Genomic DNA, 14086 nt, shown 5'->3' on the forward strand with positions numbered 1-14086 from the left:
GCATTGTACTTGGGGTTATGACATCACCGGAAAAAACGCTGGCGGAAAAGCTCGTCGACAAAAATTTTCTAGAAAGAAAAAATTCAGACATAGTTGTTAAAAAGTCGAAGGGGTTGCGCAAGGCAATCTAGCCCCGTCTTTTTAAAAGGATAAGGCCCGCCAAATACTAAATTTCAGGGATTCAGGGTTAACCCGTGACTCCGACTTTTGTCATTTTCACGGGTTTACATTACCGGGAAATCTAACTACTTTGGCGCGAATTTAAATTCATTTGGGCCCTTTAAAAGGGGGTTTTGGGGGAAAAAACAGAATTATGAATTTAAAAAAATATCAACTTTTTTATTACTGAACAGAAATTCAAAAATTTACAGGGAAATTTTAAAGAAAGGGGAAAAACAAAAAACATAAAGGGGTATTTCAGCGGAAATCTGCATTTACCTAAATAACTAAAAAATTTAAAAAAAAGATGATGCAATCCCTGCATTTAAAAATACAAAAAATAAGGCCGTATGTAAATTTGGACAACGCCCCCCCTTTAAAAAGAAAATTTATAATTTTTTTAAATGAAAACAAATTGGCATACTGCACTAGCAAACACAACAAAAAAAAAAAAAAAAACACGCTTCACATCTGTACACCATATAATAAGCCACCGTAAAACCTCTACTAATAATCTGACCTACTTTTTCTCCCCCGGGAATTGCTCGATATGTCCTATAGGGCTGCAATGCCAATGCCCATCTTCAGCCTGGGAAATTGCTAATTTCGCTTTATTCAAATAAGTGAGCCGATGTCTGTCTCTAAAAAAAGTCTTTACCAACAAATACCGGGAAACTTTGTACTGCCCATACTACGTAACACTCCTTCTCTATCATGATACTTTTGCCCCTGGTAGCAATTTTCACTAGCATCCCAGGTAAATTTTTCTCCATCCTTTTTCCCAAGCAAAACTGAGCCTAAACCTAAATCTGAAGCACTATCTCAAAAAAAAAATCTGACTAAATCTGGGAAATTTAAAATGGCGACCCTTAAAGTAGCCTTTAAAATCTGGAAAGCCTTTTTTTGACTTTCACCCCCCTCTACAAAATTTGGTGACCCTTTTTTGTCAAAACTGTGAGCGGAACGCAATGGCGGGAAAATTTTTTGGGGTAAACTTCTGTAAAATCCGACTACACCTAAAAAGAACATTTCCTTTTGGTTTTTTTCTCTCGGCATCCTGTATAGCCTTACCTTTTTTGGAACGTTCAAGGGGGTTGGACATCTCCTATCATGTGCCCTAAACATTCTAACTTCTAAAAACCTATAAAAAACTTTGTCTTTTGCGGTTAACTTCCTTCTTAGTTGGTTTAAAAATCAAAAAAAGGGTATTAATGTTCGGCCATGTGTTGTTACACCCGGTATCATCTATGAAACATCTGAGTCCCCGGTCCTTTAAACCTTGAAAACATCCCTCCATGTTTGGCTGGTTCAGATCGAAAAACCCTCACTTTGTTGACCGGCGAAAATCTATACAGAACCTTTTACTGTTATCTTTTTTTCCCATGAGGGCAATAGGGGGGGAAAAGGAGATTTTTTGGTTGTTTACTCCCAATCCCAAAATTTTATCTACTTCCTCTTTCCTCGGCTGGGAAAAAAAGGAATGGAAAAACCCTTTTCTCTTATCGGATCTGTAGTTGAAAAAAAAATACATGTTCAACTATTGTATTTCCCGGAATATTGTCATACCTGAGAAATTTTTTAAAAAATCTATACTTCCTGTTTTAAATTTTGGAATCGGATTTTCCCTAAGCTTTTACGTTTCTGTCCCGCTGTATAGGACAAAACTAATTTCCTTTCTACTTACTCGAAAACTCATCAATACTTTTTATTCGGATTAACTGTCATTACTTCGATCCTCCCACAATAGCTGCCCCCAACCTTTCTTAAAATACCCTTATCTGGTATGACTTACTTCATCCTTTCCTTTTTCGACGTTTTTACATGTTTTCATGAAAAGTTTTCAAATTTCCGTCTACTCTTCCCTTTTCTACTTTTACTACCTCTACTAACGAAGGACCCCTTCCCCAAGTAACAACAAAATTTTTATGTTCGTATAACAAACAAGACCTTCTACCCGCCCTTAAAACCCCCTATCTTAACCTTTTTTGTAATACTTCTTGTATCTAGCACTCTTTTTTCTAACTGTTGCTAGCATTTACATTCCCCCAACTTTTCTTGCAAACCATAAAAAAAACGGTAATGGTTTTAACCTCATCATTCTCGTTTTCCCCCCTAACTCTCTTGCACAGTTACGGCCACGGATTGTTCTGCCCTAAGTAACCAAAGGGGGAAAATCCCCCAAACTTTCTTGCGGAACTTCACGGGAAGAAAAAAACATGCATTCAAAACCCATCCCAAATTTTAGGGCCTCACTACACTTAGCTTCAACATTCTTTAAACACGTTAAAATTCTTACTAACCCTTACACTAGGGGGTTTCGTGTTGTAGTTAACTGCCTTTAAAGACAATAACCCACTAACTTCTGCCATAAAATTCTGCTAAACTGCATCCACAATCGGTAAGATTTCCTCTGGGACTCCTAATTACTATAATATCTATAAAGCCTTGCTACCTCTCATTCAATACTAGGGAGTGCTACAAACTTCTGGGGTATTAGTACATAAACTACCATATCAAAATGTACCCGTTTTTCCTATCAGTCATGGTTCGATCGGGCCCAAAGTATCGACCAACTCTCTTAAAAAGGAGTATCAATCAAAGGGATTTTCCTAACGGAAATTTTTTTACTCTACCTTAGTATAGTACGTTGCAAAAAACTACTGCTGCAGTACCCCTAACTTGCCATTACTCCCGGCCATAAAATTCGCCTAATACCCCCATCAGTTTTCCCTTTACCTAAATGGCCCGACTAACGAATCATGTGCACTTTCATCCATTCTTAAACTTTAGTACAATCAATGTCTACTTTTGTCTAAATTTGGGCGGGAAAATCTTATATAACAATTTTCAATCTCAAACCTAACTGAACCTTTACCCTACACTGCTTAAAACGACCCTTCCTCGCCTTCTTTCTACACAAAAATAAAATGCTAATTCTTTCTTTCTAAGAAAATTTTCTAGTAATCTTAAAAACTGAGACGGAAATTTTAAACTTACTTGCTTTTTAACTTTTGGGTGCGCCCTTTTTCTTGCTGACCAAATCTAAAAAGAGGTTTACACCCTTCATTCCAAATTTAAACATCATTTGGGAGGGGTTTTCTACAAAACCAACGCCTTACTGTACCCTTTAAATAGGGCAAAATATTATTCTGTACATCTAGCCTATTTCCTCCCACTATTACTTCATCTACGGGTTTTTTTCAAAAACGATTGCTTTTCCAAGTCCCTTTCACTATCAACATTACACCTGTTCTCGCATAGCGATTACATCCCTACATTAAAATACCGGGTTTTTTAGGACATGTACTTACATAAGCATACCAACTCTCTACAACACTTATTTTATAATGCTATTTCCCTCTTACCTACTTGATTACTCCTATCTCTACTCTATTTCTTCTCTACCTCGCCTAGATCGGCACCCCCTACCTTATTTCTATTTTCCTTTCATTTCTATCTCCCCCTTTTTACTTCCTGTTCCCGCTCTACCCCCTAATCTGCTCTGATTGGCACTATTACCCCCGTACTTTTACCCTCAGTAATTGACTTGCCCATTCGACCACACTTATTACACTTCATACACCAAAGGGTTTAAAACCTCTACCTCTATTTGCAACTTGACACCTCTATTACTATGCCTACATTACACAAGGGGTACTTCTCTGGGTTTTTTATATGTTTATAGCTCCGGTCCTTTTTGGTTTTGATTCACGACATACTTGGGGCCCCCTCGAGTCTTTTCAAACAAATCGATCTTCTGCACATCCTTAGCTTAATAACCTTTACTCTCAAATTTTGGATGTTCTCTTTACATACATCTAAAAAATTTTGGGCCCTAGAATAAAAACTAACAAACCTTCGTACGTTTTCTCTACCTTACTCAATCAAGCCAAAACCCCAAAAAATCACTTTTTCTGGCTAGAAAACACAAAGGTTCCCTTTCCCCAGGCCTCTCATTCTAACTTTTTCTTTTAACCATGTCATGAGTTCGAAAGACTAGCAAAGTGGGTTTCTTTATCATAAACCTCCTATCTCCAACGGAAAACCCATCAAAACCCCCCTTGCCGTACCCTTTAAAGGGAAAGGGAAGTTAAGTGACCCAAACTTTTCCCAAACCTGGGAACCGGGACGTTCACACACAAATACGCATCCAGGAACAATTTTTCATCAAAGGGGGACATCTTAAACCCTTTTCCTTTTTCTTCTCTCTTTTCTAATCTGTCTTTTAAAATTTTGCTCTGTTTCTAATTTTCCCCTTTCTGTTCCTCCTTTCTGTTTTTAACTTTCTAGCTAAAAATTTTAAAAAATCCTTTTCCATTTCTAACTTATCCTTTCTAAAATTAGTTCTATTCTTCTTTTTCCCTTCTCGCCTCAAGGGTTTCTACGTCGTTTATATTCTATCTTTTCCTTCTGCAACCCAAATTCTAACTCTAATCTTTCCCTTCTGCTTTTACTCTTAAACTTTCTGCTTCTAAATACTTTGTTTTTTATCACTTCCCTACCTGTCTTCCTTAACAAAATTTCTAACTCCCCCCTTCATAACCTAACCCCCTTTTTCCCTCGTTATCTCTACACTAGTATTTTTGATTTTCACTACGTTAACATATTAACCTACAGTAAACTTTCTATAAAACCTGAACAGTTAAACAATCGTAAATACTAGACTACACTATTTTCATAAAGCCTACATTTTCCACGGACCAAACAAAATACATACTCTACGTAAAACTACACAAAAAATCCTCACAAAATATACAATAAATTGCGAACATTCATTGTCAATCAAGGTTTCATAGGCAACAAACAACAAAGTAAATAAGTAGGGTGTAACAATCCTTTGCCTTACAAAAATCAATCAACTGTAACTGGGGTTAACACTTTGTGTAAAAAATAAAACAAAAAAAACCAAAGTGCTTTATCCTAAATAAAAATAGGTATAACACAACAGTTAGCACTAAAACTTTAAAAATAGGAAAAGTAATGCCCAAAAAAAGCTTCTAACACCCACAAATCAAAAAAAAAAAACTGTATTTTGGGATGTAACAGTACACAATACAAATAGGTCAGGGGGGAAGTAGGGCGACCCCCAATTAAAATGAGTAGGGGTAAATCTCCTTGTCAAAGGGCGGGGCCTTCCACAAATATATGGGGGCTTTAAACATAAGGGGACACAAATAAACCCAAAAAAAAAATAAAAGGAACGAATCACCCCAAATCAAGTTCGTAAACAACTGCTATCAGCTGTGACCCCTTAAAAGGGGTTACTGAAGCTATGGATCTGTTTTCCCTTGTCTTGTCGATAAACGTCACTCTGAAAAATAATAAAAACTATAATGGTTTTAAAAATAAACAAAAAAAGGATTTTACAAATTATTTTCGATTAAGGGTTTAAAATGTTCGATTGTACTTTTCTGGGCGACCAATCCCCTTCGACACCATTGTGACGGGGAAAGGCCCTACCGGCGACATAACCATCAAAAAAAATCAACCCCTTTAAAAATTTACAACTTTTTTTACATAGATGATTATTAACAAGAATAATTAAAAGAAAAAAAAAAAAATGATTATAAGAAAAAAAAAAAAGAAAGTTCGTATCTCTAGATACAAAAGTTTTTATAGTCCATTTAATCGACGTGACACGGGCTTTAATGTAATTGTGAACTTTAAGTAGCACAAACAAAAAATATCTCAAAATCCCGTCCCTTTTAAACCCTAAAACGTTGATTCCGTATTGGTCCCCAGGTGGGAGGGGACATCCCTGACTGACTTAGAGGGTAAAAAAATCATCGCTTTGCGGTTTACGGAAAACATGGGGCAAAGTTGCGCTGGGAATTCACTCCAGGCGAGTAAAACAATGAACCTCGGGCATTGTCTTCGGGTTATGACATCACCAGGGGAAAATCGTCTGGCGGAAAAACTCGATCGAGCATTAAAAATTTTTAGCAAAAAATAATTAGACATAATTCGTCTTAAATCGTAAAGGGGGTGGCGCAAGGCATACTAGTCCAGTCTTTTTAAAGGATAATTCCCCCAAATACTAAACGGGGGGGGATTCACGGTTAAGCCGTGAGCTCCGACTATTGTCATTTTCACGGGATTCACGATATAGCCGGGAAATCTAACTACTTTGGCGCGAATTTAAATTGACAATTTGAGGCCCATTATAGTGGTTTTGGGGATAAAAACACGAATTACTGAAGTTTATAAAATATCAACTTTCTTATTACTGAACAAATTCATGAAATTACATGGAAATTTAAGTAATGAATACAAAAAAACATGAAGGTATTTCATGCGTGAAATCTGACATTTACCTCAATAACTCAAAAATTTACAAAAAGATGATGCAATACCTGCATTTACAATACATATAAAATAAGGCCCGTATGTCAATTTGTGACAATCATCGATTTCAACTAATTTAGATTTGAGGATTGAATTCTGCTTAAGCCGGTGCTAGGGGGCGTGGGCAGTGTTGCATTTTCCATTACTGCTCATGAACAGACTCAATAAAACCGAGTCTGCAAATTTTCACTGTTTGCTTTGTTTTCGGTGCTTCCGAGGAATCTACTTTCCAGATTTTATTTATGTATTATGGTTAAATTAAGTTATTAAGACATACAATGTACCTGCATTGAATTTTGTGGATTTAGTTTATTCTTGCACTATATGGCAATGTGTGTGACCATGTTGGTAAGCAAGTGTTCAAAGGTTCAAAGTCATATATCAAACAGTTAATAGACAAAATATTGAATGGTATGCGAAACCTAACTAATTTCTATGTCCGAACAAGGGCCATAACTGAGCCAAAGTCCTTATCCTAGGTAAGTAAACTATGAAGGTAAACAAGTGGTCAAAGTTTCAAAGCTATATGACAAACAGGTTAAACAGAATACAGACTGATACGAAACATTTAACTGATTTTCAAGTCCAAAAACGGCTATAATTCAGCCAAAATAGGTGACATAGTTATGTACTTTTGCCTACAGATGGGAATCATGATGATAAACAAGTGTTAAAAGTTCAAAGCCACATATCAAATAGCTTTGACAAAACGTTCACTTGTATGAAAACTGAACCAATTTCCAAGTCTAAAAAGGGCCATATTATTTAGCCAAAATCATTGACAGAGTTAGGTACTCTTGCCTACAGATAGAAATCAAGATGATAAACAAGAGTTCAAAGTTTCAAAGCAATTTGTCAAGTAGTTTTGACAAAACATGGACTTGTTCGAAAACTGAACCAATTTCCAAGTCAAAAAGGGCCATAATCCAGCCAAAATAGTTGACAGAGTTATGTACTCTTGCCTACAAACATAACTCATGATGATAAACAATTTTTCAAACTTTCAAAGCCACATATCAAATAGTTTTGACAAAACATGAACTTGTACAAAAATTGTACCAATGTCCAAGTTCAAAAAGGGCCATAATTCTGCCAAAATAGTTGACAAAGTTATGTTCTCTTGCCTACAGATAGAGACTGTTATAATAAACATGTGATAAAAGTTTCAAAGCCATATATCAAACACTTTACACAAAATTTGACCTGGTACGAAAAACTTAACAAAGATTTCTAAGTTAAAAGGGGCCATAATTCATCCAAAATCCTTGATTGAGTTATGTACTCTTCCCTAAAGCTGGACATGGTGATGGTAAATAAGTGTTGAATGTTTCGAAGCTTTATCTCAAAAGACTTTGTCAAAAAGTGGACTGGTACAAAAAACTTAACCAGGGTGTGACGCCGACGCCGTGGTGAGTAGGATAGCTCTACTTATTCTTCGAATAGTCGAGCTAATAACATCACATTAAAAGTTTTTTCACGGACATGCAATTATAGCAGATATACTTATATTAAATTTTGTCTTGTCCTTTAAGGCCCACCATGACCTAGTGACCTACTTTTTCCTCCCACCTGAACTTCGTGCAAATTATTCTGATAATACTGGTATAATACAGCTATTCTACAAGATGACAGGTGGACAATTAGGCCCTTCCTGAATTAATGTGTTTTTAAACTTTCATCTGCAAAATTTATTCAGTCATTATCTTTTCAGTGTAGTTTTATAAACATAGAATAATAATTAGCTTACACCGTAGAAACAAAGTGTGGTCAAAACTCACCTTAATACTAAAACTTTCTCATCTGCCATATCGACTTTAGATATTTCTCTGTCGTGTTGTCACAGAGCACATAAAGGAATATACTTTCTTATTCAAAAATGAAATAAAAAATAAATGTCGATGCTGAGTTTCGAACCCACACGGAAACATGGACAGTATGCTTTACTTCTGAGCTACTTTGCAATTGGTACTAAAACTAGAAATATTTAGATTTTAACATGTTAGAAAAATGCTGAATTCCCTATGTTTCATTTTAATCTATTTATAGTCCTGTTTGTAAACATCAAGCTATCGTTGTGGTATAGTAATTTCCTGAATACCGATGGTAAAATATAAATAGCCTATTTGTTAACGGTTAATGCGAATGCGATAATGTTACATACTGATAGCCACACGAGAACTACATGCGACCTCTACTGCGGGATATATAAAATGGTAGTATGGGACTGGGAATTCATGGCATGTATAAGTTCTAGATATTTCAAAAACAATTTTTGCATCTTCCCTAACGTATTTATTTTAAAAAAATATTCAAAGCTTTCCTTAGCCTCTGAATGTATTAACAAATTTCATAGAATTGAAATATATTTAGCTTTTTTCTAACGTTATTCAGATCTTACAGGTGAAGATTATTAAGGAAAAGATAAAGTAGTAAACACAGACACGGATCAGCGTTTTCTCTAATTGAGCGTTTCGTTTAAAGAGACCATAGGTGTCTCACAATATCCGTCCAATGCTTACGCTTTAAGATTACAACTCCAAAAGATACGTTTTCCATTGAAATACTAATATTAATGTAATATTAGCATCTTGAAAGAAACATTCCACATGGGAACTAATATTAAATATTTGTTTGCATAAGCTTATATTTTTGTAGTGCAATACATATCTCTTCATTCTTAATTTAATGCTGCTTGATTAAAGGTAGGTACGATAAGTGTTTTCAGTAATACAAAATGTGCTTATTGTGATTATGGCTAAACGTTTAAACCTTTACCCTGCTAATTTTCTATAATGAACTTGTCCGTCTTTCAATTTGGACAGTACCATTAATTGTTTAAAGTAGTGCTTACCAAAACGATACTGACTGAATGGCGAACAGTGCAGATCATTATCAGACTGCACGGATGTGCAGGTTGGTCATTATCTACACTGGTCGCAAAGGCGGAATAAATCGTGTCCAGCATGATAAGGGTTAATTATATCAGTTATTTTTTTTTTATCATCCTTGTAAACAGTTTCGAATTCCGACAACAGAAGGGAAATTCTGCAGTGTTTCTACTACCGTCCGCATATAGAACCAGGCATTACCTGCGCTCTTCCTCTAATCAGTACTAACTGCCTTTTAATTTATTAGCATATTTTTGTTGGGTGGCAATGGAATACGTTTTGTTCATCACATATATACCGTATTATTTTTTTCTGAAAACACGACGGAATTTCTAAACAATTTTAACAAAAGAATCAGATGCATCTACAAATCGAATTAATTCACTAAAATTACAATGTCTCTCAAAGTCATTCCAGATCAGCATTTCCCATCAATCAGTTAATGATTGCAAAAGTTCTAAAAATATATAACGTAACAAGGTGAACAACAATTAAAAGTTCATCTTGAAAAATGTAAGCGTTTGAAAATGTGAAAGTTACGCGAGTTTATTTACATATCCACTCAATTTGCGTACGATTGTCGTAAAACCGCATGTGTTTGCAAATAATATTTGGTGTAGATAACTTAAAACGTATAAAGGCGATTTGATTAAATCGCGTATTTCTCGTAATTATAATTGTCAACTGCTTTAACAAAACTTTGTATTGTACATTCAGAGATAACCGTGCGGGGTTTTCATATCTGAAACTGGGATAGCCCTCGTACTGTACATGCCTTTGCAACATAAACGTAGCTTCGTTTCACTGCAGACACTTCACTATGGTAAAAACAGCAAATGTGTACGTCACAAGATCTTGTAAAATAGGATCGCCAATCTTAAGATCATGACCAAAACTATCAAGATTTTTTTTCATGTAATTGTTTTGATAAGGTTTTAATAATGGCCTACCATTTTTAGTTTCAGAAAAATATGTTCAAATGAATGCACAAAGTTGATATGTTCAAATAAATGCACAAAGTGGACGCCAGAAGAACGTTGGGATGATTATTTAAAAAGGTAGGAACTTATGAACAATGCTATTTCTATATTTAGAGCAAATAATAGAAATAAGCTGATTTATTACATAGCAGTTAGAAATGTTTAAGAAGGAGAGTTTTTCAATATAAACATCCGAAGGAAAATGAGATTTAAAGATTAAAATGTACAAAAAAAAACGACACACATATATTTTGTCAATAGATCTCTCTCACTGAATGGCTTCGACCTTCTTTCTCTTTTATTTAGAAACTAATTCCATGTGTATATGTCTCCCGAATTTCATTTTCACACAGTAGGTTACCGTGTTTATTGTCTGGGTCAAAATTGAACGTCCCACTTTAGACCAGACATCCGTTGTTTAATTGTTAATTACGTTTTGTTCTTTCACGAAATCTGTATGAACTCTCTTCAAATGAGCAAAAAAAAAAGAGGCTAATTTTACAAATGTTCGCCGAAGATAAGCTATGTTTCACGTTTGATGTTTTCATCTTCGGCTATTTCATTGCTCTGTGCCACCATTTTCTTGTTTCTTTCTTTAGTATTTATTTCCGCTCTTCAGAAATGACACAGTTTATCAGTGTTCTTGTGTATTTGTTTTGCAATTATTTACAAAACATTTTTACATTTAAACTGCCTATGTTTCCATATGAGTTAAGTTCTTTAGCTTTTATCTGAGCGATCTCATTTTTTGTTCTCGTTTTTCCCTATGTCGGTATTTAATTTTAGCGCTTGGAGCAACACATTTCTCTCCATTTTCTTGTTTACCTTCTTTACAATATGTTTAATGTGTTCGGAAATTGCTACAAGGGTAAAGGTAGAAGTTAATTTATTTAATGTCGCTTTGTGAAACAATGAACATAAGCTCTCTAGAGCTTTTGATCCACTCTATTTCAGAACCGTTAAAACCAATTACCCCCCGCAATTTGCTGGTAACCATTCACAGCACAGCTGGGTCAACTGAGGCAATCGTGATAAAGTGCTTTGCCCAAGGACACACCGTCAGGAACCAAACCCGGGGCCTTCGCCCCCGTAGCGAAGCGTCTTAGCCCTCTTGACCAATGATTCCACAAAATATGTCTTTGTTTTCTTGTTTACTGTGAAATCATTTAAATTCGCTGGCATGAAATTTCGCCCCAAACGTAAAAAGATTTTCCGGGGGTTTTAAATTCGCGCTTTTTTTTTTTTTAAAAGGGGCAAAATATAATCAAATAAAAAATTTATAGCCGGTCCTAATTCGCGCATCGGTCTTTGCGCGAAATACGTAAAAATTGTTCGCAAAATAAAAATGATTTCCGTATGTCTTTACTAAGTTTTACAATTTAGTCTTTGTTTTAGTCTTTTCCTTTACTATTAATAACGTTTAAGCTTCTTTTGTTTTATGTCTCTTTTATTTATTTCTTTACTAATGTTTAACCTATTTAGCTATTGCTTAACGTCTCGCTTTTCTTGTTCATTTCTATGACCATTTTTACAACTTACTTCTTGTCTTGTTCTCTTTCTGTACATTGCGAGAGAGTAGCTATCTTACTAGTACATGAAGTTTTACTTAGACTGTTTTGGTAGATCAGCTTTTACCTCGTTGTTTCCCTGTCTCTTATACAGCGGTTTGTATTTATTCTCAGACGCATACTAAATGCAACATGGTTTTTTAACCCGGAAAGTTTGATGCACATTGTTATGTATTTCTGTCTTTTGACATGTTCTTGAGATATCACTTTTCGTTCACTATTACCATATACATGTACTGAGATTTTACTTCTGTTTCGTTTCCAGAAAAGTATGGCGAATGGTTTGCGAAAATCAAGAAATTAAATGTTGTACGGGGTATGAAGGCCCGCAATGTGAAAAAGGTACCTTTTACACCTATATTTTCTATATATTATTAGCCCCGGTAGCCTGGTGGTAGAGCCTCCACTTCGAGTGTGGGTGTTTGTGGGATCGATCCCCGGCCGCGTCATACCAAAGACGTAAAAAATGGTACCAGTAGCTCCCTTGCTTTGCGCTCAGCATTAAAAGGGAAACTTGCATCTTCTCTCATACCCTCGTGGTGATGGATTCTATCAGGAATGAGAGTGATTAATATAAGTTGTAGAACTTGCTTCACAATCGACCTAAAATATATTAGTATAAACTATAAATTATTGAAAATGAAACAATACTTTATCAAAGGACAAATGCATGCTAAACATCAATGAAAATAAATAGTATAAATCAGCTAGGTGTCCTGGAAGAATCCACGAGAGCAGACTTCCTGCAAACATTTAGCACAGCTATTATAGCCAAGGCCGCATTATCGCAAAGAACGTCACCCACAAAAGGAAAGTCAGTTGAAAATATAGTAGACAGAGCGTTACTAGATACATTTTGGTTATAAAAAAGATATAAAAAGTGACGGAAGACCTGAGGGCCGAAAAAGGTGTGTTTGCAAAAAGGGAGGAAATTAACACCACTGATGAACGAGAATGCATACATAATAAACAAAACGATACGGACTATAACTTGCTGAAAATAGATACCTGACATACTCTTTTTGACCATCAATGATGATACGACACACAGCTTTAGTTGTTTCAATAATGAATCTACGTTATGGTTAAAAATATTCAAAACCTCACTCGGTGACTCTTGCAAAAGGAGAAACATTTCCGGAAAAAATAGCCCCATATTTGTAAATGCAAGGAGTCTTCTAGCTTAGAAAAATTGTTTCAACAGCGAAAGCACACTTAAGCAATGTATGATTATAATTATTATTCTCATATATTTTATATCTGTCGTTTTTATATAAACTAATATATATTATATTTCAGCATTGCATTTTATATGAAATAACAGTCAAATAAATATTTGAAAATTATATAGTTAACATAGATAATACGAGTATTATAAATATTATCTGTGAATTGGCAAGTAACTAGTACCAGAGTGTATTATCTGAAGAAAAGAAATGTAATTTTATATATCTTTAGACTTGCTGCGACAGTTTCTTGACTGTTTCTAGTGTACATAAGATTCTATTTTGTTTCATTTCAGAATGCTTTAACTGTGACAGAATAAACGGTTCTGAAAGAAGATTTATTGAAATTTACGGAAAAGTAAGTATATATTCATTGTGAAGTTTAAAAAATTACATCGAAGGCGGAAATCCATCACGACATCTGAAGACCTGTATAGAAAACAAATGCAAACAGATGAGAATTTTATTTCAACACCCCCTAGTTTTATCATTTTAATCCCCCAAAGTTTCATTTCCCGCGCTGGTAAAGGTTTTAGGCTAAAATTTTATCACGCTCGACCTAGAATTTCCTTCTCTCAACACTGTTTGATCTAGACTGTAAGCTATTGGCAAGAAGATTTAAAAGTGTCAGGATGATAAATTTAAGAGCCTGATTTGAGATTTTCAGTTTAATTTATTTTTTAAAAAGAATTTTATTAAGAGGTTCGTTTGAGATATTTAATCTATCCTCTTTCAAAGAATGATAGAAGGCACATGTTTGTTTTCTAAACCATGGTTCATCACACGTATTTCTTTTATCTCACATACATAACAATTTGACCAATAATGACTCGTATTTGTTAAAAGTTCTAGAACAACAATCAACAATATTTAAATTTCTCCGATTTAGAATGTTGAAATCAAATAAAGACGCTTTAAAA

General features: G+C 34.9%; 1 long non-coding RNA gene across 1 annotated transcript; it reads left to right on the plus strand.

Annotated features, from left to right (window-relative positions):
- The first annotated feature begins 10348 nt into the window (after nucleotides 1-10348).
- LOC128547384 (uncharacterized) lies at nucleotides 10349-13524 on the plus strand. Its single transcript, XR_008366485.1, has 3 exons — nucleotides 10349-10450; nucleotides 12206-12282; nucleotides 13463-13524. It is a non-coding gene; the product is annotated as an uncharacterized LOC128547384 (long non-coding RNA).
- Nucleotides 13525-14086: the final 562 nt, after the last annotated feature.

This window comes from Mercenaria mercenaria, chromosome 12, assembly GCF_021730395.1.
Source record: "Mercenaria mercenaria strain notata chromosome 12, MADL_Memer_1, whole genome shotgun sequence".
Lineage (NCBI taxonomy): Eukaryota > Metazoa > Mollusca > Bivalvia > Venerida > Veneridae > Mercenaria > Mercenaria mercenaria.